This window comes from Lissotriton vulgaris, chromosome 1_2 (genome assembly GCF_964263255.1).
Source record: "Lissotriton vulgaris chromosome 1_2, aLisVul1.2, whole genome shotgun sequence".
Lineage (NCBI taxonomy): Eukaryota > Metazoa > Chordata > Amphibia > Caudata > Salamandridae > Lissotriton > Lissotriton vulgaris.
The window spans coordinates 345,856,229-345,879,402 of record NC_141686.1 but is presented as its reverse complement, the minus strand read 5'-3'; the positions used below and the strand labels follow the sequence as shown (position 1 = coordinate 345,879,402).

At 53.0% G+C, this 23,174-nt stretch overlaps 1 protein-coding gene across 1 annotated transcript in view; it reads right to left on the bottom strand.

Annotated features, from left to right (window-relative positions):
• The window catches only part of LOC147736741 (uncharacterized), a 252,304-nt gene extending 237,049 nt beyond the window's left edge, over positions 1-15,255 (bottom strand). Inside the window, exon 1 of the mRNA XM_086953456.1 lies at positions 15,155-15,255. The gene's annotated coding sequence lies outside the window, so the exon portion shown is untranslated. The remainder of the gene's footprint in view (positions 1-15,154) is intronic.
• Positions 15,256-23,174: the final 7,919 nt, after the last annotated feature.

Here is a 23,174-nt window from a genome sequence, read left to right as displayed (position 1 = left end):
GGCACCGGCTGGAGCACTGGTGGAGGCCCATGGAGTAGAGGCGCCGGCTGGAGCACTGGTGGTGGCCCATGGAGTAGAGGCGCCAGCTGGAGCACTGGTGGAGGCCCATGGAGTAGAGGCGCCGGCTGGAGCCCTGGTGGTGGCCCATGGAGTAGGAGCGCCGACTGGAGCCCTGGTAGTGGCCCATGGAGTGGGAGCGCCGGCTGGAGCCCTGGTGGTGGCCCATGGAGTGGGAGCGCCGGCTAGAGCACTGGTGGAGGCCCATGGAGTGGGAGCACCGGCTGGAGCACTGGTGGTGGCCCATGGAGTAGAGGCGCCGGCTGGAGAACTGGTGGTGGCCCCATGGAGTAGAGGCGCCGGCTGGAGCCCTGGTGGTGGCCCATGGAGTAGGAGCGCCGGCTGGAGCCCTAGTGGTGGCCCATGGAGTAGGAGCGCCGGCTGGAGCCCTGGTGGTGGACCATGGAGTGGGAGCGCCGGCTGGAGCCCTGGTGGTGGCCCATGGAGTAGGAGCGCCGGCTGGAGCCCTGGTGGTGGCCCATGGAGTAGGAGCGCCAGCTGGAGCCCTGGTGGTGGCCCATGGAGTGGGAGCGCCGGCTGAAGCCCTGGTGGTGGCCCATGGAGTGGGAGCGCCGGCTGGAGCCCTGGTGGTGGCCCATGGCGTGGGAGCGCCGGCTGGAGCCCTGGTGGTGGCCCATGGCGTGGGAGCGCCGGCTGGAGCCCTGGTGGTGGCCCATGGCGTGGGAGCGCCGGCTGGAGCCCTGGTGGTGGCCCATGGAGTAGGAGCGCGGGCTGGAGCTCTGGTGGTGGCCCATGGAGTAGAGGCGCCGGCTGGAGCACTGGTGGTAGCCCATGGAGTGGGAGCACCGGCTGGAGCACTGGTGGTGGCCCATGGAGTGGAGGCGCCGGTTGGAGCACTGGTGGTGGCCCATGGAGTGGAGGCGCCGGCTGGAGCACTGGTGGTAGCCCATGGAGTGGGAGCACCGGCTGGAGCACTGGTGGTGGCCCAGGGAGTAGAGGCGCCGGCTGGAGCACTGGTGGTAGCCCATGGAGTGGGAGCACCGGCTGGAGCACTGGTGGTGGCCCATGGAGTAGAGGCGCCGGCTGGAGCACTGGTGGTGGCCCACGGAGTAGGAGCGCCGGCTGGAGCCCTGGTGGTGGCCCACGGAGTAGGAGCGCCGGCTGGAGCCCTGGTGGTGGCCCATGGAGTGGGAGCGCTGGCTGGAGCCCTGGTGGTGGCCCATGGAGTGGGAGCGCCGGCTAGAGCACTGGTGGAGGCCCTTGGAGTGGGAGCGCCGGCTATAGCACTGGTGTTGGCCCATGGAGTAGAGGCGCCGGCTGGAGCCCTGGTGGTGGCCCATGGATTAGGAGCGCCGGCTGGAGCCCTGGTGGTGGCCCATGGAGTAGGAGCGCCGGCTGGAGCCCTAGTAGTGGCCCATGGAGTGGGAGCGCCGGCTGGAGCACTGGTGGTGGCCCAGGGAGTAGGAGCGCCGGCTGGAGCCCTGGTGGTGGCCCATGGAGTAGGAGCGCCGGCTGGAGCCCTGGTGGTGGCCCATGGAGTGGAAGCGCCGGCTGGAGCCCTGGTGGTGGCCCATGGAGTAGAGGCGCCGGCTGGAGCACTGGTGGTGGCCCATGGAGTAGGAGCGCCGGCTGGAGCCCTGGTGGTGGCCCATGGAGTGTGAGCGCCGGCTAGAGCACTGGTGGTGGCCCATGGAGTGGGAGCGCCGGCTAGAGCACTGGTGGTGGCCCCATGGAGTAGAGGCGCCGGCTGGAGCACTGGTGGTGGCCCAGGGAGTAGGAGCGCCGGCTGGAGCCCTGGTGGTGGCCCATGGAGTGGGAGCGTCGGCTGGAGCCCTGGTGGTGGCCCATGGAGTGAGAGCACTGGCTAGAGCACTGGTGGTGGCCCATGGAGTAGAGGCGCCGGCTGGAGCACTGGTGGTAGCCCATGGAGTAGGAGCGCCGGCTGGAGCCCTGGTGGTGGCCCATGGAGTGGGAGTGCCGGCTGGAGCCCTGGTGGTGACCCATGGAGTAGGAGCGCCGGCTGGAGCCCTGGTGGTGGCCCATGGAGTAGGAGCGCCGGCTGGAGCACTGGTGGTGGCCCATGGAGTGGGAGCGCCGGCTGGAGCCCTGGTGGTGGCCCATGGAGTAGGAGCGCCGGCTAGAGCACTGGTGGTGGCCCATGGAGTAGAGGCGCCGGCTGGAGCACTGGTGGTGGCCCATGAAGTGGGAACGCCGGCTAGAGCACTGGTGGTGGCCCATGGAGTAGAGGCGCCGGCTGGAGCACTGGTGGTGGCCCCATGGAGTAGAGGCGCCGGCTGGAGCACTGGTGGTGGCCCATGGAGTGGGAGCGCCGGCTGGAGCACTGGTGGTGGCCCATGGAGTAGAGGCGCCGGCTGGAGCACTGGTGGTGGCCCCATGGAGTAGAGGCGCCGGCTGGAGCACTGGTGGTGGCCCCATGGAGTAGAGGCGCCTGCTTGAGCACTGGTGGTGGCCCATGGAGTAGAGTCGCCGGCTGGAGCACTGGTGGTGGCCCATAGAGTAGGAGCACCGGCTGGAGCCCTGGTGGTTGCCCATGGAGTGAGAGCGCCGGCTGGAGCCCTGGTGGTAGCCCATGGAGTGGGAGCACCGGCTGGAGCACTGGTGGTGGCCCCATGGAGTAGAGGCGCCGGCTGGAGCACTGGTGGTGGCCCATGGAGTAGAGGCGCCGGCTGGAGCACTGGTGGTGGCCCCATGGAGTAGAGGCGCCGGCTGGAGCCCTGGTGGTGGCCCATGGAGTAGGAGCGCCGGCCGGAGCCCTGGTGGTGGCCCATGGAGAAGGAGCGCCGGCTGGAGCCCTGGTGGTGGCCCATGGAGTAGGAGCGCCGGCTGGAGCACTGGTGGTGGCCCATGGAGTGGGAGCGCCGGCTGGAGCCCTGGAGGTGGCCCATGGAGTGGGAGCGCCGGCTAGAGCACTGGTGGTGGCCCATGGAGTAGAGGCGCCGGCTGGAGCCCTGGTGGTGGCCCATGGAGTAGGAGCGCCGGCTGGAGCCCTGGTGGTGGCCCATGGAGTAGGAGCGCCGGCTGGAGCCCTAGTGGTGGCCCATGGAGTGGGAGCGCCGGCTAGAGCACTGGTGGTGGCCCATGGAGTGGGAGCGCCGGCTAGAGCACTGGTGGTGGCCCATGGAGTAGAGGCACCGGCTGGAGCACTGGTGGAGGCCCATGGAGTAGAGGCGCCGGCTGGAGCACTGGTGGTGGCCCATGGAGTAGAGGCGCCAGCTGGAGCACTGGTGGAGGCCCATGGAGTAGAGGCGCCGGCTGGAGCCCTGGTGGTGACCCATGGAGTAGGAGCGCCGACTGGAGCCCTGGTAGTGGCCCATGGAGTGGGAGCGCCGGCTGGAGCCCTGGTGGTGGCCCATGGAGTGGGAGCGCCGGCTAGAGCACTGGTGGAGGCCCATGGAGTGGGAGCACCGGCTGGAGCACTGGTGGTGGCCCATGGAGTAGAGGCACTGGCTGGAGAACTGGTGGTGGCCCCATGGAGTAGAGGCGCCGGCTGGAGCCCTGGTGGTGGCCCATGGAGTAGGAGCGCCGGCTGGAGCCCTAGTGGTGGCCCATGGAGTAGGAGCGCCGGCTGGAGCCCTGGTGGTGGACCATGGAGTGGGAGCGCCGGCTGGAGCCCTGGTGGTGGCCCATGGAGTAGGAGCGCCGGCTGGAGCCCTGGTGGTGGCCCATGGAGTAGGAGCGCCAGCTGGAGCCCTGGTGGTGGCCCATGGAGTGGGAGCGCCGGCTGAAGCCCTGGTGGTGGCCCATGGAGTGGGAGCGCCGGCTGGAGCCCTGGTGGTGGCCCATGGCGTGGGAGCGCCGGCTGGAGCCCTGGTGGTGGCCCATGGCGTGGGAGCGCCGGCTGGAGCCCTGGTGGTGGCCCATGGCGTGGGAGCGCCGGCTGGAGCCCTGGTGGTGGCCCATGGCGTGGGAGCGCCGGCTGGAGCCCTGGTGGTGGCCCATGGAGTAGGAGCGCGGGCTGGAGCTCTGGTGGTGGCCCATGGAGTAGAGGCGCCGGCTGGAGCATTGGTGGTGGCCCCATGGAGTAGAGGCGCCGGGTGGAGCACTGGTGGTCGCCCATGGAGTAGAGCCGCCAGCTGGAGCACTGGTGGTGGCCCATGGAGTAGAGCCGCTGGCTGGAGCACTGGTGGTGGCCCCATGGAGTGGGAGCGCCGGCTGGAGCCCTGGTGGTGGCCCCATGGAGTGGGAGTGCCGGCTGGAGCCCTGGTAGTGGCCCGTGGAGTGGCCATTTTAAGGCCAGGCGAATTGACCAATCAACGACGACAAAGATCGGGCGGCCATTTTGAGGTCAGGCAACAGACGGATTGGCCCCGAAATCGCACGAGATTTCGGCGGCCATCTTAGAATCAGACAAAGCAGCCAATAGTGGAGCTAGAAACAGCGGTGGCCATTTTGAGAACAAGCAGGAGAGAAAAACAAAGGAAAGTGCCAAGGAGAGCAACAGAAACAGTGAAAGAAGCACAAGAAGGTGCAAATAAAAGAAGGGGAAAGAAAAAGAGGGAAAAGAAAAAGAGAAAATAAAGAAATAAACAAAGAAAAGGAGGACATAAAGAAATAAATAATGGAACAAAATAAAGAAAGAAAGAAAAAGCAGAAAGAACAAGTGCTGGTAGGAGCACAAGTACAAGCGGCTGCAACAAAAGGTGGGGAGAAGAACAGGTGCCGGTAAGAGCACACGCACAGAACAAAAGAAAGAACGAAAGAAAAATCAGGAAGAACAAGTGCCGGTAAGAGCACAAGTACAAGCACTAATACTTTATTCCAAAACAATAAGAGAGTAAGGGTATTAGTCTCTGAGGTGAGAACTCCTGGTCCCCTACTATGATAGTTAAACAACAAGGGGGGGGAGTACCCCCTGAAAGCGCAACAGAGAGAGGCTCTGTACTTGGAGCTTAAGTCTCATTCAAAGCACAATGTGCCCAACCTTAGCAGGACAACGCATGTCCTTTTAGAAGACCCCTCACTCACCAACCTGGTTGGTGACATGCTTCATCATCGGGGTCCCACCCCGAAGGCCGAGTGCCAACAGGGTGTGCTTCGACACCTGGTTACAGTGGAGCGGGTTTTTTCCTTTTTTTATATGTGCAATAACTCTAAAAAGTGATTAGTGGTTTAGAAAGGGGCCAAAGCTACTCACTGCAAGAGGTTATTCCTGAGTGATTGGACCCCCATAAAAGAATGTGACACCTATGCCTAATTAGGAAGACTTCGGTGTGTTAAGACGTGTAGTGTTTAAAAATAGCGATGTGTGCTATATGATTTTTAAAATTAGGTCTACATGTTTCAACCTTCATATGATTGTGGGGTTTCGTCTGGACCAGAAGGAGTGACCTGGGCGGTACGTACACGCGAAGGTACGCCCTGCCCTCGGTCACATGAAAAAAGGGTCCACAAAATTATGGACCTTTGCAAAATATCAATAGTCTTCTCCCCAGTCTGGAAGAAAAACCTGTGGAGAAAAGGGCGATTGGGGTTGGGATCACATACACAAGTGGACAGACATTGTAGTACACTTAACATATAATAGTTTATAGAAATGTTCAGCATAGTTAGCTGAACATTTTTTGACCCATGCTAGTCGCTAGTATGGCACCCGGACACACCTAAATGCGGTGAGGAGGTGCAATTGATTATTTAGCAGGCTTGTGCATAGGTGGTTCTTTCCGCAGGACTCCTCAGGGGGTGGATCTGGCATGCAGTCTGGGTGATTTTCCATTATTTTTCGAAGCGGAAGGGGGCGAAATGGCAGTACGATAAGAAATTATGCCGTAGTATTCACAATTGTGTGGGATATAAATGTCTAACATATTCCCGGGGCGCTACAACAGTGAATCCAAGAGGTAGGATGTTAATTCCAAAGGTTGTGCCCTGTGAAGCCCCGAATTATGTAAAACATTTGGCTTACTGTGAGAGCGGTATAAGCCGCTACATGGGCGTCCGGGTTCCAAGAGCGCTGCTCACTTCACCTAGAAGTAGAAATACAGAAGCGGGTACACATCGGCATGAGCGACGTTGCGTCTTCTCTCGTGTTGTTGCCGAGTCCTGTACGAACATTGAAGTGCAACTTACTTGTGGCTTCTGCTCATCGGACCGAAAACCTACTTGGTTCCTGTTCGGTACGCCCCGTGGAAGTCCCTACCTGACTGAGTCAGCATAGAAGTATGTCTACATGATCGTACTTCCTGGAAAGGGCGGGGTCGACGGGCCCTAGGTCACATGGGACCGGGATCCAATCACCGCTGAGTCTCCCGTGAACGAGGCTTGGGAGAGGTTGCCACGATAACCGGGAACTTGGTCGAGTGTCCCAGTTAGTAAGACTTGGTATGTTATCGAGCTCTGATCGCTCAGCGAATGGAGAGCGATAGGCATATTATCAGGCTATGGTTGCTCAGTGGTGGAGAGATCGAAGAGTGATAGGAAAGTGTGTCTTTCACTTGTGAATTGCAAGGCTTATTCACACGAATGGGAAGAGGTATCTCTTTTCATTCACACTTTAACCCACGAAGGGAGGGAGAGGGAGAATCTGGAAGAGAAGGATGTAAAGGATCATTCGACATCAGTCTGTCAAATAAACGTATTTGCAACAAACTGGGTTGGGGGGTATGCATTAGAGGGAAAATGACTGCCCTTATTGAGTGACATTTAGAATAATGTCAGTTAGATATTAGTATATGAGATGTTAATGCATCGATGATATTAATGTACAGTGAAGGCTGCTTTTATCCCATGATTGAGTTCCAGGGAATGTTATCGTTAAGACCATTCCTGTGGGTGCCCAGCCTGTACACCCATCTCTGTTCCTTCTCGAATAGGCGCTGGTTTTGATTGTTCCCCTCACTAATCTGTTCAATGATTGTCCATTGTATGTCCTCGGGTGTGTGCCCGGCTGTCGGATAGTGGTCTGTGAGCTTCGTCATCGACTGCTTGCACCTAATGGTGCTTCTGTGCTCTCCAATTCGCAGTTTTACTTTCCTGTTGGTCATGCCTACGTAGTGTAGGTTACAGGGGCAGGTTATCCTATACACCACATTTTCGCTGTTGCAGTTTGTGTGTCCGCGGATAGTCCAGGTCTTGCCTGGTTCAAGCTGTAGTGTCTTGGTGTTGGTAGTAAAAGGGCACACACTACAAGTGCCACATTTGTAGTGGCCCGTCACTCTTGGTCGGCCCCAGGCGTTCAGCACTGGTTCTTCTTCTGCTGCTTTTTTAATAGGTCTGGTGTTTACTGCCGCATCCTTGATGCTCCTTGCTTTTTTGTAAGAGAACAAGGGTTTTTCCCATTTCATTTTGCCTGAGTTCAGAATGGACCAATGTTTGTTAATTACCCTGGTCACATCGTTAGAGATCATATTATACGTTGTGACACAGGTGAGAGGGATATCTTCAGCTGTTTTTTCTGTGTTTTCCAGAAGTGCATCCCAGGGTTGGTTGCGGGCGCGTTTCTGGCTTTTTTGCAAGATTTTCTCAGGATAACCCCGGTCCTTGAGTTTGTAAGTGAGGTCACTGGCCTGTTTCTTGTAGTCACTAAGTTCACTACAATGTCGACGTATTCGTAAAAATTGTCCGTACGGTAAGTTCTCACGTAACGGTCTCGGGTGGAAGCTTTCAAATCGCAACAGGTTGTTTTTTGCTGTTGGTTTGTAGTGTGTCATTGTTCTGAAAACTCCATTTTCCTTCTTGATTACAAGATCTAGAAACACCATGGTGCTCTGATCTTTGACATACGTGAATTTGAGATTGTCATCACATGTGTTTAACCAATTGAAGAAAGAGACCAGCAAATCCTCTGGTCCCTTCCAAATGGATACTAGAAATAATAATGACATAAAGGAGAAAGCACAAGTGCCACCAAGAGCTAAAACAAAAAGAAAGATGGCAGAGCCAAGGAGCGAAAGGCAGAGCGCCCAGTATCGCTGACCTCTCCCATTCAACCTCTCAGAGTCGCAAGTGGGAATAAGATGGGAGCGACGGGTTAGAAGATTGGAGAGGTACATGGAGGCCACAGATGTGACAGAGGCCAAACAACTGGGTCTGTTCCTCAATCTAGTGGGAGATGAAGTAGACGGTCTACTAGTAACCCTACCAGAAGATGAGACATCGACGTACAAAGGGCTAATAAAATGCCTGACAAACAAATTTGATCCTCAGAGAAACATTGATTTTGAGCGATATACCTTCACAATAGCCTTTCAACACACGGATGAATTGTTGGATGATTTTGCGACGCGACTGCGGAAACTAGTAACTCACTGCAAATTCGACAGGTACGACAATGAACAAGCGATTTACCTGCGCATCATTGAAGGATGCCGTGACACGGACTTCCGTGCGAGAACCCTGAAGGAACCAACCTCACTGGAGAAGATCCTGTCACTGGCAAGGGCCGAGGCAAGAGCGACAGTGCAAGCAAAGCAAATGGAGCGGGGAAAGGAATGGCGAGACGAACAGGCACACCGTATGGCAGAGAGCAACCGCACAAGCAGCTGGAAAAAAGGGCACAATGAACAGCCGACAAAGAAGAAACCTGAATTTACCTGCTAAAGATGTGGACTTGAGTTTCCACACAGAGGCACGTGCCCGGCAATGGGCTAAACATACAGGAAATACAACAGAAGCAACCACTTTGCCAGTGTATGCCTGGGACTGCAGTTCAGAAGTGAAAGAGGAAGATCGTGAAGACCGCGGATGATGACGAGCAGACATGTCAGACATGTGGAAACAGCAAACAGAAGCTCCTCGATAGAGTCAGGAAAAGAAGAGGAAGAAAAAAAGGTAGAACAACTATATCTCATGTCGGACACTGCTGCCATGCCCACCGATGAAGGTAGAAATCAAGAAAGCATCCGCCTTGTGAACAAGAACACAATAAAGAAGACGGAGTCTGTGACCATAGACGTGGGACCATACAAAGCATGCTTTGTGCTAGACAGCGGCGCAACATGTAACATCATGTGTGTGTCGGAATATGAGAAGATGGAAGTAAAGCCAGTGTTGATGCAGTCAAAAGTTGAGGTATTCACGTGGGGATCAAGAAAATCAGTGACGAACATGGGAAAATTCACAGAGATTCTGACATACAAAGGCCAAACCATAAAAGAAGAAATTCACGTGCTGAAAGGTGACATTCCAGCACCGAGCAATGTCACAGCACAGGTGATGGGTGTAGGAGAGTAGGGTCTGCAATCCTATGGTCACCCCCGATTTTTGCTTTTTGCTTCACTGGTTTACGACTTTCCCTGGCTGTGGGCCTGCTAATCAGTCCCACAGTCTAGCTGTTCTCTCTCTAAATTGACAACCATGTACCTTAGGTGCATTTACCAATTGGTACTGGGCCACCTAATCAGTCCCTGTACAGTATACTTTAGGTATCCAGGGCATAGGTGTACCCAGGGCCTACCAGGGGCTGAAGCATGTATTATGTCACCCCTGGCTGGCCATCTAAACAGACACAACTGGCTGCACGACAGCTGGGGAAAGGTGGTGTAATCACCCTTTGCTTTAGATATAGTTCCCTATATCTAAACCTAAAATGGACACATAAATTCCTATCAGTCACTCCTATGGCAGGCCTTATCAATCCTGAAATCAGAGTGCTTGGAATTATGTGAGATGGTGCTCTGGCATGAGCTGAGCCCGTTTGCAGCTTGCGGAACCAAGTCCTAATAGCTGTTCCATGATAACGCTATACCATATACTCTTAAGTGCATTATGAACCTCGCGGTCAAATGCTAACTTTGGCATAGCATTATCAAAACATGTCGAGTAAGGTGTCATACGAATTGGAATACTACCCCCCACCAATTCTGGCAACGGGGGTAGCATTCCACCCTTCTAGAGGGACACGACATGTATGTAACTGTGAACCCCGGTTAAAGTTAACTCGAGCCTCAGCATCACAAAATGGATGCTGCCACCACAGACACAAGTCTGACCTCCTGCTGCTGGGAGCCCTTCCAGCGAGGGAGGCTCGGACAAAGGGTTTCCTACCTTGGGAGGTGCTAGCACCCCAGACAGGATTTTGTGTATTAGGTAGGACAGGGCTGAAAGGAATGAGACATGCCTGGGGCACACAAGGTGTCCCTGTGCATACTCCGGTCTAAACCAGTTCCTGGGGCACTCCAGCCCCAGAGCTGGTGCAAGACCGGACAAAGGATAGGGGGTGTAACCACCCCCCTTCCTGGTCCCACCCAGGGGAGGGACCTAGTCATAGTGCAGCCTCCTTTAGCTGAATAAAGGTAGGAGCTGGTCCCATTCCAAGTTAGATTAATCTTGACAACTTCCACGAAGAAATCTTGACCTTTGCCCTCCAGAATATCAGAAGACTGAAGAATCTCCCCTATGGTCAGGGAGTGACCATCCTGCTACGCAGGCACCATCAAGCTCCTGTGCGGTTTGCTGCAAGTCCTTCCTTCCTGGAACCAGACGACCCAGCTCGACGAGACCCAGACCTCCAGACTCCTCTGACCTCTACCCACATCCACAGCACAGCTGGGACCCGTGGTGCGACGAGCAACTTGGAGACGGCCATCTTGAAGAAACCTATTGTATCAAAGAAATCTGCACAGCGCTTCCAGCACGACCGCCGAGGGATCCTCGAGTGAGTGCACTGGGGTCTGAGAAGCCCCACACCGACGCAGCTCCTGCATCAAAGACAAGCCCCCCAGCATCCATGTGATCTGCGTGGGGCCATTTTGCCTGGTTGCTGCTTTTCCTGTTGTCTGGTCACTTGCCGGCGCGTGTGGCTTGCACTTGCCAAGGACTGTTGACCAGATCGACGATCCAACACCGGCAACAGCAGCAGACTACGTGGGACAGCTCGTGCCTCCAGCATGGTCGTAAATAACAGCTCCTGATCCGCGCAGCTACAGAGAGAAGCTTTCCTTCTTCCACCTGATCGCGGCAACAGCATCTGGTTCCCTCCTGGTTTAAGCACCGTCACTGGCTAGTGACCAAGACTCTGTCCCCTTCCCTTTCAGGACTTCCTCTTCCTAGTTCCATCCTTGGAACCACCGGACTCCTCCATCTGGCCACCTGCCAGAAACTACTTGTTTCAGGCTTCATCAGGATCAACGCAGCAAACCCGACACCACTTCAGCCCTATGCACCCGCAGCCTGTGGGTTAGGTAACTAAAGCTCCTAGGTGCTGAAGTCAGTGTTCACTATCCTAGTGTCCAGGTCCACTGTTGTTTTTCCTCCATCCAGCCGGGTTCGTCCGGAATCCGTAACTGTTTAAACTGTAGTATCCATAGACATTGGTACGCATCGCGCATGAGAGTTTCCACTCTGCACGTGAGTCCCGTGGGCCTCCTGCTCCTTACTTACCTAGTTGTTAGCGTTCCATTGTTTCCAGTATATGGTTTGTCGTGTCCCTAGGGCACTTTTGTAAATTGAAGAGTTTGTCATGTGCTTAGCCCTCTGACCTCATAAAGAGTTCAGAGGTGTATGTTAGTTAATAAATACCTGTTTATTTTCATAACAACCTGTGTGGTGTTCTTTCACTTGGTATTCAAGGAGTTATATGTGGTAAAACAGCTGGCTTCACATGCCAATAGAGTTTAGCCTAAGACTGCTTTGTCCATGCTACCATTAGGATAGCTGGTCTATAAGGTTGACTTACAACCAATCACCATAAGGGTTGTTTGGACTGATACAAGGTGATCACTAGATCTAGTGAACATCATATATCAGGCCAACTTCTCACAATGGGCCTCCTCAAAATGACATACAGCATGTCAGAGAAGAAAAGCATCTTGAAAGAATATCCCAAACTACTCCAGGGACTAGGGAAGCTAAAAGGGCACCAAATAACACTGCACATCGATGAAGCAGTAAAGCCAGTAGCTCAACACCACCGGCGAGTGCCAATACACCTGCAGCCGCAGGTAAAAGAAGAGATTGAAGCGCTGCTCAAGCAGGACATCATAGAACCAGCCGAAAGACCGACGCCCTGGGTGTCACCAATAGTGGCAGTGCCTAAGAAAAACACGTCTAAGATTTGCATCTGTGTCGACATGAGAATACCGAACACAGCAATCGAGCGCGAAAGACACCCTGGACCTCACCTCGATGATATGATCAGTTGCCAAACAGGCACAAGACGTTTCTCCAAACTAGACCTGTGCAAGGGATATCATCAGATAAAACTCGACCCTCAGTCCAGGTATATCACAACGTATTCCATGCACCTGGGTCTTTTCCGATCTAAACGTCTGAGCTTTGGAATATCATCAGCTGCTGAAATATTTCAAGAAACAATACGGCAAGTAATAAGGCAAGTGAAAAACAGTCTGAAGTACAGAGACGACATTCTGGTGTTCTGCAAGTCAGATGAGGAGCATGACAAGGCACTGCAAGATGTGTGTTCCCAACTAGAGCAGGTGGGGCTGACGCTAAATGAGGACAAGTGAGAACTGGGGCGAGACAAACTGGTGTTTTATGGGCACATCTTCTCCAAAAAAGGAATGCGACCGGATCGCAGCAAAGTGGACACGCTAGAGAAAGCAAGACAGACAAGAGACATTGCAGAAGTGAGGTAATTTCTTGGCCTTGCTAGCTACTGCGCAAGATACATAAAAGACTTTGCCACAGTGAGCGCATCCCTGCGAGAAGTAACTAAACAAGGCCAGACCTTTGCATGTACAGAAGAATGCAGCAAAGCACTTGAAGAGTTCAGGCACGCAGTACAGCAGTAGATCACCTGGAATACTTAGATCTACTGCTTTGCACCGAATTGACGGTGGATGCCAGCCTAGTGGGGTTGAGGGCAATACTGGCACAACACAGACCAGGCAAGGAATCACCAAGGTGTGTTGTGGCCTACGGAAGCAAGAACCTATTAGACGTTGAAAGAGCATATTCTCAACTGGAGAAAGAGAGTCTGGCAGTAGTATGGGCATGCAAACATTATCACATGTTAATTTATGGGAAACCGTTCACAATAATTACAGATCACCAAGCACTAGCAACGATCTATGGAAATCCCAATGCAAAAATACCACCCCTTATAGAGAGGTGGGGAATACGACTATTGGACTACAATTTCAAAATCATACATAAACCAGGAAAGGAACACAACCCGGCTGACTACATGTCAAGACATCCTCTGCCTACAGGCAGTTGAGGCAACCACAATGCCGGTGGAATACCTGAACTTCATACTGAAGCGCAACACGCCGGCATCAATAATGATGGAAGAACTGGAACAAGAAACGAAACGAGACCCCACCATGCAAGCAATCCAGAAGTTGACAAGACAACAAAGGTGGGGGCATGTCAACAACAACAGCATCTTGGAAGGAGTAATAAAAGAGGAACTGTTGGCCTTCAAGAAGATCCATGAAGAGCTCTCAGAGACCCAAAATGGAATAATGATGAGAGGAACAAAAATAGTAATGCCCCGGGCACTGAGGAGACAGATGGTAGACCTGGCACATGAATCACAACGAGGAATAGTAGCAACCAAGAAAATGCTACGGGAAAAAGTGTGGTTCCCGGGACTAAACAGCATCGTTGAAGCCGCTGTCACGCATTGCCACGTCTGCCAAGTGACTGGGCAGCCGGCCAAGCCGGAGCCGCTACAGATGTCTGAACTACCGAAAGCAGTGTGGACCGAATTGGCAGCCGATTTCTATGGGCCCCTGGAGACAGGGAACTACCTATTAGTGATAACAGACAAATTCTCCAGATTTCCAATTGTAAGGTGTTAGAAATGGGATTTCCGGTTGGCTAAGGCTTGCGTCAAAGTCAGGCGGAAACCACCAATCCTACGTCAGGGCAAGGGAGTTACACGCCATAGATAACCCCTGCTCACCCTCTAGGCAACGTGGCGCGAGCAGTAAGGCTTATCCAGGAGGCTATGTAAGTTAAGTTTTTGCGCGCGCACCCAGCAACAACACCCAAGGCCCACCACAAAGGAAACTCCACACAAAGTTATATATAAAAATAGCCTTTTTATTATAACCAAACACATTAGATAAAAACGCACACTTTACAATGTGCCAACAGACATGGGCAGAATTTTCAGGGGATGTATGTACAGGACAGGGCCACATGGACCACTGTCAGGAATAGGCACTTTTAGAACTCAAATACTTGGTAGAATTACACTTAGGACCTAGAATATAAAATCACTGTAGCACAAAATAGAAAATAGAGCACACTTCCAGTAACCACTGGTGAGAGGTAAGTACCACCTACGCAACCCTAACCACCTTAGGAGAATGTTACGCAGGGAACCAGGACCTCACTAGCAACACCTGTAATAGGTAGAACAACCCTCTAAGTATCACTATACGTTTAGGGGTATAGGCATAAGAACATTACACATGATGCATCACAACATTCAGAGGTGTAGGGAAAACACATTATGCATAAACATACATTCAGCGTTGTAGGGAAAAGCACATGACGCATAAAAACACATTCAGAGGTGCAGCAAAGAACAATTGCACAGAAATCACATAGGCACAACCTGTGACTGTCCCTCAGGCCAACTGGCATCTCTGGGGCTAGGACGCCCTGTGTCCCAATGTCAGGGGGCCTAAACGGAGCAGCTGCCCACTAAGTGCTGGAGAGCTGTAGCAGGGGGTCTGGCAGGCTCTGTAGGGAAAATGCCCCCTTGGAGCATCGTGGGCTCAAGCCAGCAAAACACTTGTGGCCCCTGGAGCCTCGCTGGGCTCAAGAACAAATGCAGCACTCAGGAGCCTCTCAGGGCTCGTAACACAAATATGCCCCGGATAAGGGGGGGGAGCGGCCCGCTGCTAGCTGGGGCCGCTCTACCCTCCTCCGTGCCGCGGTATCGTTGGAGTCCCTCTCGGGGGACCCGGAAGAAAAGAATGCCTCCAGAGCCCTCTGGGGCTCTAAAGAAATAAAGGCGCGTGGGAGTCCTCGGGGACTCTGGAGAGACAACTGGCCTCTGGAGCCCCTTGTGGGCTCGAACGACAAAATGCCCCCGATTTGGTGGAGTCCCTCTCGGGGGACTCGAACTACGATACTACCCCCGGGAGCCCTGGCAGGCTCTCACTAGACAAATTTCCTCACACGGAGAGAGCACGGGGGGGCGGGCACCGGCAATGTGCCCCGATGCCGCCCTCTGTCACCAACAACACCGGGCCCCACTCACCGGCTGCTCTGGGGCAACTTCTGGTCTCGGCGGCAGCTGCAGGTGGGAGAGCTCCTCCGGGCAGACTCGCTGGTGCCGCGGGCAGGGCTCTTCCTCTCCGGCGCCTCGCGGGCGGCGGCACTTCCGCTGGTGCACTCCGGGGCTCTGCCTTTCGATGCAGGAGCGCGGGTTGGGCTCCCGTCTGCTTCCTGTTGTCCCGCGGTCCCGCCCCCAGCCTGCCTGACTTCCGGTTTGAGCCGGACTGCGGCGGTGATTTTGCTATGAGGCAAACGAGGGGTAGACACTCTCTTAATTGGACAATTAAAGCGGGGTGAGCACCTGTTAAATAAGTAAATAAAACGGGGCTAAGCACAAATTAAAAGAAAGTGCTCCTAAGCGCTAGGGCACAAAAACGGCAGATAAGCGGGGTGTGCACCCGCGCCGTTAATCAGCAACCAGAGGGGGAATCCTCTCGCTCTTCCCCAGCAGCATGACGCTGCATAGAGAGCCTCCCGGAGCAAGTCAAGCGCCCCCAGGCGCTGCGAGGGAAATAAAGCGCTCCCAGGCGCTTGATACCCAGAAGTCCAGGGCAAGTCACAGCAAAAAGTCCTTCAGGATGTGGGGGGGGGCAAGGCTGGGCTCAGTATCCAGCTCACAGGGTCCTCCTAGGCAGGGAGGCAATACCCATTGGGGCTCCTACTGGCGCCCAGCAGCAGCAGACCCCCCTCCAAAATAAGATCAGCAAGAGAACATTTTGCAAGGGGACACAGTCCCTTTTTATACAGGTAAATCCTTTATCCTTAGGTGAAGGGTGAGGGGAAAACCAGTCGCAGCTGGTTTTGGAGTACTGTGATGTGCTCTGCCACCCTTCCTATTCACTGGCCAGGCTAGGGACATTATACGCACCACAGGAGGCGGAGCCAGCATTGTGCGGGGAAAGCCCAACCCTATTCAGGTCCCAGGTGCACTCCTCCGCAGCCATCCGCAGCCATCACACATGCAGATCTCCCATTCACCATGGGGCAGACCCATCCTGACTCCTGGAGCCTGACACCTCAGCCAGCTCCAGCCAATCACACGCCAGATATAAATTACACAGACATGCCAGCTTCTAGAAGTGGAAATAAAGACACTGAAGTGAACTAAAACATCACACATACCATCATTCATAAATCTTCAATCATATCACAATCAAACGTCTCACATTCATTCATTCAAACATTGTACTCAAACAAACTGGAGAATGTATGCACCAATATGTACAGTACTTGGTCTGCCTGAGGGAACAGAAATTTTATGTGGTCAGTGTGTCCCCCCACTCGCACCCTATCCACGTACCTATGCCCCATGTATGTCCATGTTATCATGTAATTCCCTTCCCGTGCCTGTCATAATAATGCCCCTGCATTTCCGTCTAATGTTAGCATGTCAGTTATTAGGCCTTCCATGAATGAAACGTTAATTCTGCACTAAGGCCTACGTTGCCAATGCATTTACATGGTACACGTTTAAAAATCGAGAAGCACACGTTTTTTGTGGCACAGCCGAGCCAGGCCCTGAATTTAGGCTCCGAGCCTCTTCTGACTCTGGAAAGCTGCAGTTTAGGTATGCATCCCTGACCTCTCCCTTACTCCCTGCTCAACCGAGAGGTGCCCGGCCTGGCCTGCCTGCCAAGACGGTATTTTGCCTACAGTTATCTGCTCAGCTCCGCAAAAACACATTCCAGTCTAGTGAAAGAGGTAAACATTTTCCGCCTGCAGAGCATAGGGCCTAGCCTTCCTGTCTCCATGCAAGTGATTTACTGAACCCGTTGCCATAGTAGGCCCATGGCCCCCACGCAATGCACGAAGAAATATATGCACACACTAGCATTTAGTGATGAACAGCCTTTACTCGAGAGACCTTTACTTCAGACAATACATCCTCCAAACACAAGATATCAGATATGCAAAAGGTGCAGGTCGTTCTGACATCCCAGACTCCAGACTCCTCTACTAGTGCTAAAGTCAGCCCCCCAGCTCTTCCCAGTTACACGTCAATTTCACGTCATAACCAGTTGTGCGCACATGTAGGGTAAAGGTTTCTGCTGACCCTGCAGACCTCCTCTATGCATCCACCCACCTATGACACACGCACCTATGACTCATCAAGTGAACACCCACGTGTACGCCTCCTTACACGCCCTCTTTTACGCCCATGTGTTCTTATCTCTCTTTTTTCACTTGCTCCGCCTGGAGTGTTCCGCCTACTCTATTCATTGCAATTGTATGGTTTTACTATATATAATGTGTGATGTTAATAAAACGTTAGATATCCCTTCCTGAACCTTAGTGATGATGGAACCCGATTCTCAGTGACTCGAGTCATTCGAATTAAAGCCCTTTTGACTCAGATACCACGGACTCTGCCTCTCATTTTATGAGCTATCCTTATTCTTTATTAATGTATAGAAACTACGTCCGGGTAATTTTATTTACCACATAATTCTGGCGCCCGAACAGGGACGAGTCCCCTTCCCCACGCGCCGGCGATGTAAGCGCAGCCCCCTGACCCCTTCTATAGCCGTGACGGATTTATTGTGTGCACATCCGCGGGATTTCCTGCCAACTCCCTCAGGCCCACGGAGGAGACGGAGACTGCGACCTGGCATCCACACGAGGCGGTGAGGATTGCGGACCATCCCGACCAGAGCCCAAGCCGAGAGAGCAAGGTCTGAGGTATCCCGAGGCCCACCTGTTCCGAGGCGCATGCGCAGCAGTAGCAGTAGCCATACCAGAAGCCGTAGCAGTCCAGTCCAGTATCGAGTTCCTGAGGCCTTCAGTTTTGTTTCCCGGTGAGTACCGTTGTTGGGAATGCATATAGACGGGTTCATTTATTTGGACCCGGTCAAGACGGGTCTGGGTACACAGATCCGGTAAAGACGTGTCCATTTAGGTGGATGCGGTAAGGACGTGTCTCTTTATGAGACCGGTATGACTGTACTGTTCTAGCAGTGCATCCAGTAAACGAGGTTTATTTTAGGATTTTTAGGATTGTGTTGTTCTATGTACTAGTTAGTATCTGTTTTTAATGTTTTAATGTCGTGGTATGAATGATTGTTTACAGTCTATTATTGTGCTTATTGTGTTTTTGTTCAAGCTAGTTCAAACATGCCGCTGTTTTCGAAATTACGTCAGATAGGGACCAGGAAAGGGATACTCGAATAGGCAGTTCCCGTCCCGCCTAGGGACACTCCTGGACATTTTATGTACCAAAAGCATGGCCTAGATGCCATACTGTACTTAGATTTATGGGTAGATTACACGAAGGATCTGGAAGACTGATACAAGGTGATCACTAGATCTAGTGAACATCATATATCAGGCCAACTTCTCACAATGGGCCTCCTCAAAATGACATACAGCATGTCAGAGAAGAAAAGCATCTTGAAAGAATATCCCAAACTACTCCAGGGACTAGGGAAGCTAAAAGGGCACCAAATAACACTGCACATCGATGAAGCAGTAAAGCCAGTAGCTCAACACCACCGGCGAGTGCCAATACACCTGCAGCCGCAGGTAAAAGAAGAGATTGAAGCGCTGCTCAAGCAGGACATCATAGAACCAGCCGAAAGACCGACGCCCTGGGTGTCACCAATAGTGGCAGTGCCTAAGAAAAACACGTCTAAGATTTGCATCTGTGTCGACATGAGAATACCGAACACAGCAATCGAGCGCGAAAGACACCCTGGACCTCACCTCGATGATATGATCAGTTGCCAAACAGGCACAAGACGTTTCTCCAAACTAGACCTGTGCAAGGGATATCATCAGATAAAACTCGACCCTCAGTCCAGGTATATCACAACGTATTCCATGCACCTGGGTCTTTTCCGATCTAAACGTCTGAGCTTTGGAATATCATCAGCTGCTGAAATATTTCAAGAAACAATACGGCAAGTAATAAGGCAAGTGAAAAACAGTCTGAAGTACAGAGACGACATTCTGGTGTTCTGCAAGTCAGATGAGGAGCATGACAAGGCACTGCAAGATGTGTGTTCCCAACTAGAGCAGGTGGGGCTGACGCTAAATGAGGACAAGTGAGAACTGGGGCGAGACAAACTGGTGTTTTATGGGCACATCTTCTCCAAAAAAGGAATGCGACCGGATCGCAGCAAAGTGGACACGCTAGAGAAAGCAAGACAGACAAGAGACATTGCAGAAGTGAGGTAATTTCTTGGCCTTGCTAGCTACTGCGCAAGATACATAAAAGACTTTGCCACAGTGAGCGCATCCCTGCGAGAAGTAACTAAACAAGGCCAGACCTTTGCATGTACAGAAGAATGCAGCAAAGCACTTGAAGAGTTCAGGCACGCAGTACAGCAGTAGATCACCTGGAATACTTAGATCTACTGCTTTGCACCGAATTGACGGCTGATGCCAGCCTAGTGGGGTTGAGGGCAATACTGGCACAACACAGACCAGGCAAGGAATCACCAAGGTGTGTTGTGGCCTACGGAAGCAAGAACCTATTAGACGTTGAAAGAGCATATTCTCAACTGGAGAAAGAGAGTCTGGCAGTAGTATGGGCATGCAAACATTATCACATGTTAATTTATGGGAAACCGTTCACAATAATTACAGATCACCAAGCACTAGCAACGATCTATGGAAATCCCAATGCAAAAATACCACCCCTTATAGAGAGGTGGGGAATACGACTATTGGACTACAATTTCAAAATCATACATAAACCAGGAAAGGAACACAACCCGGCTGACTACATGTCAAGACATCCTCTGCCTACAGGCAGTTGAGGCAACCACAATGCCGGTGGAATACCTGAACTTCATACTGAAGCGCAACACGCCGGCATCAATAATGATGGAAGAACTGGAACAAGAAACGAAACGAGACCCCACCATGCAAGCAATCCAGAAGTTGACAAGACAACAAAGGTGGGGGCATGTCAACAACAACAGCATCTTGGAAGGAGTAATAAAAGAGGAACTGTTGGCCTTCAAGAAGATCCATGAAGAGCTCTCAGAGACCCAAAATGGAATAATGATGAGAGGAACAAAAATAGTAATGCCCCGGGCACTGAGGAGACAGATGGTAGACCTGGCACATGAATCACAACGAGGAATAGTAGCAACCAAGAAAATGCTACGGGAAAAAGTGTGGTTCCCGGGACTAAACAGCATCGTTGAAGCCGCTGTCACGCATTGCCACGTCTGCCAAGTGACTGGGCAGCCGGCCAAGCCGGAGCCGCTACAGATGTCTGAACTACCGAAAGCAGTGTGGACCGAATTGGCAGCCGATTTCTATGGGCCCCTGGAGACAGGGAACTACCTATTAGTGATAACAGACAAATTCTCCAGATTTCCAATTGTAAGGTGTTAGAAATGGGATTTCCGGTTGGCTAAGGCTTGCGTCAAAGTCAGGCGGAAACCACCAATCCTACGTCAGGGCAAGGGAGTTACACGCCATAGATAACCCCTGCTCACCCTCTAGGCAACGTGGCGCGAGCAGTAAGGCTTATCCAGGAGGCTATGTAAGTTAAGTTTTTGCGCGCGCACCCAGCAACAACACCCAAGGCCCACCACAAAGGAAACTCCACACAAAGTTATATATAAAAATAGCCTTTTTATTATAACCAAACACATTAGATAAAAACGCACACTTTACAATGTGCCAACAGACATGGGCAGAATTTTCAGGGGATGTATGTACAGGACAGGGCCACATGGACCACTGTCAGGAATAGGCACTTTTAGAACTCAAATACTTGGTAGAATTACACTTAGGACCTAGAATATAAAATCACTGTAGCACAAAATAGAAAATAGAGCACACTTCCAGTAACCACTGGTGAGAGGTAAGTACCACCTACGCAACCCTAACCACCTTAGGAGAATGTTACGCAGGGAACCAGGACCTCACTAGCAACACCTGTAATAGGTAGAACAACCCTCTAAGTATCACTATACGTTTAGGGGTATAGGCATAAGAACATTACACATGATGCATCACAACATTCAGAGGTGTAGGGAAAACACATTATGCATAAACATACATTCAGCGTTGTAGGGAAAAGCACATGACGCATAAAAACACATTCAGAGGTGCAGCAAAGAACAATTGCACAGAAATCACATAGGCACAACCTGTGACTGTCCCTCAGGCCAACTGGCATCTCTGGGGCTAGGACGCCCTGTGTCCCAATGTCAGGGGGCCTAAACGGAGCAGCTGCCCACTAAGTGCTGGAGAGCTGTAGCAGGGGGTCTGGCAGGCTCTGTAGGGAAAATGCCCCCTTGGAGCATCGTGGGCTCAAGCCAGCAAAACACTTGTGGCCCCTGGAGCCTCGCTGGGCTCAAGAACAAATGCAGCACTCAGGAGCCTCTCAGGGCTCGTAACACAAATATGCCCCGGATAAGGGGGGGGAGCGGCCCGCTGCTAGCTGGGGCCGCTCTACCCTCCTCCGTGCCGCGGTATCGTTGGAGTCCCTCTCGGGGGACCCGGAAGAAAAGAATGCCTCCAGAGCCCTCTGGGGCTCTAAAGAAATAAAGGCGCGTGGGAGTCCTCGGGGACTCTGGAGAGACAACTGGCCTCTGGAGCCCCTTGTGGGCTCGAACGACAAAATGCCCCCGATTTGGTGGAGTCCCTCTCGGGGGACTCGAACTACGATACTACCCCCGGGAGCCCTGGCAGGCTCTCACTAGACAAATTTCCTCACACGGAGAGAGCACGGGGGGGCGGGCACCGGCAATGTGCCCCGATGCCGCCCTCTGTCACCAACAACACCGGGCCCCACTCACCGGCTGCTCTGGGGCAACTTCTGGTCTCGGCGGCAGCTGCAGGTGGGAGAGCTCCTCCGGGCAGACTCGCTGGTGCCGCGGGCAGGGCTCTTCCTCTCCGGCGCCTCGCGGGCGGCGGCACTTCCGCTGGTGCACTCCGGGGCTCTGCCTTTCGATGCAGGAGCGCGGGTTGGGCTCCCGTCTGCTTCCTGTTGTCCCGCGGTCCCGCCCCCAGCCTGCCTGACTTCCGGTTTGAGCCGGACTGCGGCGGTGATTTTGCTATGAGGCAAACGAGGGGTAGACACTCTCTTAATTGGACAATTAAAGCGGGGTGAGCACCTGTTAAATAAGTAAATAAAACGGGGCTAAGCACAAATTAAAAGAAAGTGCTCCTAAGCGCTAGGGCACAAAAACGGCAGATAAGCGGGGTGTGCACCCGCGCCGTTAATCAGCAACCAGAGGGGGAATCCTCTCGCTCTTCCCCAGCAGCATGACGCTGCATAGAGAGCCTCCCGGAGCAAGTCAAGCGCCCCCAGGCGCTGCGAGGGAAATAAAGCGCTCCCAGGCGCTTGATACCCAGAAGTCCAGGGCAAGTCACAGCAAAAAGTCCTTCAGGATGTGGGGGGGGGCAAGGCTGGGCTCAGTATCCAGCTCACAGGGTCCTCCTAGGCAGGGAGGCAATACCCATTGGGGCTCCTACTGGCGCCCAGCAGCAGCAGACCCCCCTCCAAAATAAGATCAGCAAGAGAACATTTTGCAAGGGGACACAGTCCCTTTTTATACAGGTAAATCCTTTATCCTTAGGTGAAGGGTGAGGGGAAAACCAGTCGCAGCTGGTTTTGGAGTACTGTGATGTGCTCTGCCACCCTTCCTATTCACTGGCCAGGCTAGGGACATTATACGCACCACAGGAGGCGGAGCCAGCATTGTGCGGGGAAAGCCCAACCCTATTCAGGTCCCAGGTGCACTCCTCCGCAGCCATCCGCAGCCATCACACATGCAGATCTCCCATTCACCATGGGGCAGACCCATCCTGACTCCTGGAGCCTGACACCTCAGCCAGCTCCAGCCAATCACACGCCAGATATAAATTACACAGACATGCCAGCTTCTAGAAGTGGAAATAAAGACACTGAAGTGAACTAAAACATCACACATACCATCATTCATAAATCTTCAATCATATCACAATCAAACGTCTCACATTCATTCATTCAAACATTGTACTCAAACAAACTGGAGAATGTATGCACCAATATGTACAGT